Source organism: Coregonus lavaretus (assembly GCF_964263955.1).
Source record: "Coregonus lavaretus genome assembly, chromosome: 13".
Classification (NCBI taxonomy): Eukaryota; Metazoa; Chordata; class Actinopteri; order Salmoniformes; family Salmonidae; genus Coregonus; species Coregonus lavaretus.
Genome location: NC_140000.1, coordinates 44,006,731 through 44,011,086, shown reverse-complemented (window position 1 = coordinate 44,011,086; position 4,356 = coordinate 44,006,731).

The window sequence follows — 4,356 nt, the reverse complement described above, 5'->3', positions numbered from 1 at the left end:
GGAATGTACGTGCTTCAACATCATATTGCTCAAATGATTGCAGGAAACATTTGTCATGTTGTCGTTGGCATTATACCAAATTGATGTAACAGTTCAACAATCTAACTACAAATGACTTACTCAAGGACACACAATTCACCATTGACACGTTCAAGGCAGTGGAGGCTCCTCAGAGGAATAAGGGGAGGACAATCCTCCTCAGTGAATTTCATAAAAATAAAAATAGTGAAATATTTATCCTTTTTAGATAAAACTATACTAAATATATTCACTTCACCAAATAATTGATTAAAACAGTAGCCTCAGCAGCACTCTGCAAGTTAGCACTATGGTGTATCCTCTGGGTACATTGACTTCAATACAAAACCTAGGAGGCTCATGGTTCTCACCCCCTTCCATAGACTTACACAATAATTATGACAACTTCCGGAGGACATCCTCCAACCTATCAGAGCTCTTGCAGCATGAACTGACATGTTGTCCATCCAATCAAAATATCAGAGAATTAATCTAGTACTGAAAGCATAAGCTACAGCTAGCTAGCACTGCAGTGCATAAAATGTAGTAGTTGACTAGCACTACAGTGCATAAAATGGAGTAGTTGACACAAAGAAAGAGAAAGACAATAGTCGACCAGTTTTGAACAAATTAATTTCTTCCAAAATTAAGGAGAAGCAAGAGAGAGAGGGGGAGAGAGAGAGAGCTAGCTATATTTGGTTGTATTTTTTAAAAATTTAACTTTCACTTAGCTACAGAATGCAGCTAGCTAGTTTAGCCTACTCAAACACCCGGCTCAAACAGAGAGGGATGCTATGTTAGCTAGCTGACTATGGCTATCCAACACAGGAACTCTTCCAAGTCAAGGTAAGCTTTTGGTTGTATTAATTTATTGCCACCGGGTCCCACCGGTGTAACTGCTAAACTGCTTTCTGACTGTACTGCATGAGTGTGGCTAGTGGGTTTACTAATGCGATAGTTCTGGTAGCTATGTTGACTATGACGTGACAACGATGAAGGCTGTGTGTAGTGGTTATAGCGGTCATGATACACTACATGACCAAATGTATGTGGACACCTGCTCCTCGAACATGAGGGAGGAGGATTCTTTTTTTATGAGCATGGCCTTATTTCTATTACAGCATATTGGATGACTGTCATTCATATTCCATTCACCCAGCTCAATGTAACATCGATAGGTTTAGGCTACTACATCAAAATCATGAGCATTAATATGGAATTGGTCCCCCCTTTGCTGCTATAACAGCCTCCACTCTTCTGGGAAGGCTTTCCGCTAGATGTTGGAACATTGCTGCAGGGACTTGCTTCCATTCAGCCACAAGGGCATTAGTGAGGTCGGGCACTGGTGTTGGCCGATTAGGCCTGGCTCGCAGTCACCGTTCCAATTCATCCCAAAGGTGTTCGATGGGGTTGAGGTTATGTGCAGGCCAGTCAAGTTCTTCCACACCGATCTCGACAAACCATTTCTGTATAAACCGCGCTTTGTGCATGGGGGAATTGTCATGCAGAAACAGGAAAGAGCCTTCCCCAAACTGTTGCCACAAAGTTGGAAGCACAGAATCGTCTAGAATGTCATTGTAAGCTGTAGCGTTAAGATTTCCCTTCACTGGAACTAAGGAGCCTAGCCTGAACCATGAAAAACAGCCCCAGACCATTATTCCTCCTCCACCAAACTTTACAGTTGGCACTATGCTTTGGGGCAGGTAGCGTTCTCCAGGCATCCGCCAAACCCAGTTTTGTCAGTCGGACTGGTGATTCATCACTCCAGAGAACGCACTTCCACTGCTCCAGAGTCCAATGGCGGCGAGCTTTACACCACTCCAGCCAACGCTTGCCATTGCGCATGGTGATCTTAGGCTTGTGTGTGGCTGCTCGGCCATGGAAACCCATTTCAGGAAGCTCCCAACGAACAGTTATTGCGCTGACATTGCTTCCAGAGGCAGTTTGGAACTTGGTAGTGAGTGTTGCAACCGAGGACAGATGATTTTTACGAGCTACGCGCTTCAGCACTCTGTAGTACTGTTCTGTGAGCTTGTGTGGCCTACAACTTCGCAGCTGAGCCGTTGTTGCTCCTAAACGTTTCCACTTCACAATAACAGCACTTACAGTTGACCAGGGCAGCTCTAGCAGGGCAGACATTTGACAAACTGACTTGTTGGAAAGGTGGCATCCTATTGAAAGTCACTGAGCTCTTCAGTAAGGACATTCTACTGCCAATGTTTGTCTATGGAGATTGCATAGCTGTGTGCTCGATTTTATACACCTGTCAGCAACGGGTGTGGCTGAAATAGCCAAATCCATTAATTTGAAGGGGTGTCCACATACTTTTGTATATACACACCTGTTCTGAAAGGCCCCAAAGTCTGCAACACCACTAAGCAAGGGGCACCGCCAACCAAGCGGCACCATGAAGACCAAGGAGCTCTCCAAACAGGTCAGGGACAAAGTTGTGGAGAAATACAGATCAGGGTTGGGTTATAAAAAAATATCTGAAACTTTGAACATCCCACGGAGCACCATTAAATCCATTATTAAAAAATTGAAAGAATATAGCACCACAACAAACCTGCCAAGAGAGGGCCACCCACCAAAACTCACGGACCAGGCAAGGAGGGCATTAATCAGAGAGGCAACAAAGAGACCAAAGATAACCCTGAAGGAGCTGCAAAGCTCCACAGCAGAGATTGGAGTATCTGTCCATAGGACCACTTTAAGCTGTACACTCCACAGAGCTGGGCTTTACGGAAGAGTGGCCAGAAGAAAGCCATTGCTTAAAGAAAAAAATAAGGAAACACGTTTGGTGTTCGCCAAAAGCCATGAGGGAGACTCCCCAAACATATGTAAGACGGTACTCTGGTCAGATGAGACTAAAATGTAGCTTTTTGGCCATCAAGGAAAGCGCTATGTCTGGCTCAAACCCAACACCTCTCATCACTCCGAGAACACCAGCATAGTGGTGGCAGCATCATGCTGTGGGGATGTTTTTCATCGGCAGGGACTGGGAAACTGGTCAGAATTGAAGGAATGATACAGGGAAATTCTTGAGGGAAACCTGTTTCAGTCCTCCTGAGATTCCAGCAGGACAATGACCCTAAGCATACTGCTAAAGCAAAACTTGAGTGGTTTAAGGGGAAACATTTAAATGTCTTGGAATGGCCTAATCAAAGCCCAGACCTCAATCCAATTGAGAATATGTGGTATGACTTAAAGATTGCTGTACACCAGCGGAATCCATCCAATTTGAAGGAGCTGGAGCAGTTTTGCCTTGAAGAATGGGCAAAAATCCCAGTGGCTAGATGTGCCAAGCTTATAGAGACATACCCCAAGAGACTTGCAGCTGTAATTGCTGCAAAAGGTGGCTCTACAAAGTATTGACTTTGGGGGGGTGAATAGTTATGCACGCTGAAGTCTTCTGTTTTTTTGTCTTATTTCTTGTTTGTTTCACAGTAAATAATATTTTGCATCTTCAAAGTGGTAGGCATGTTGTGTAAATCAAATGATACAACCCCCCCAAGAATCAATTTTAATTTCAGGTTGTAAGGCAACAAAATTGGAAAAATGCCAAGGGGGGTGAATACTTTTGCAAGCCACTGTAGTGTATGAAGGTTTGGCTTAGAAAGGCTTTTTCGCCTTGTCACAGACAGCTGATGTGTTGTCCACTGAAGTCCACAAGCGAAGGGAAAAGGTGAGAGGAGGAGAGCGCATAGATAGTTGCGAGAAATAATTATATATACAACGAGGAAAGTGATCACGCTGTTTTTATGTGGCTGCTATGAAAGTGAACTGTGTTTGCGTGTGATCAGGGGTGCATTCATTCCGTCGATTCTGTTGAAAACATTTCTTAAATGGAAGCAAAAGGAACGAAACGGGGATCAAAATACCAGAATTTGTCCAATATAAATGTACATTTACAATTGTTGGACTAATGATTACTCCCTAAATCAGCTAGATGCAGGCAAGAGTGTGCAAGGCAGTATTCAATGTGTCACTGTCTTTCACCTTGATTACTCTAAATTCTCTATGTTGTAAACTTTCATTCAAAGGTTGTAGAAACCTCATGATGGGTAAAGGGGAAATTCGAGTATCATGTCGTAGCCTAAACCTATCGATGTTACATTGAGCTGGGTGAATGGAATATGAATGACAGTCATCCAATATGCTGTAATAGAAATAAGGCCATGCTCATAAAAAAATAATCATCCTCCCTCATCTTTAACGGCACAGACTGCCACTGGTTCAAAGTCACCTGGGTTGAACTTCAAAACAGGCAGTGGTTGAAAAAGTAACCAATTGTCATACAGTACTTGAGTAAAAGTAAAGATAACTTAATAGAAAATG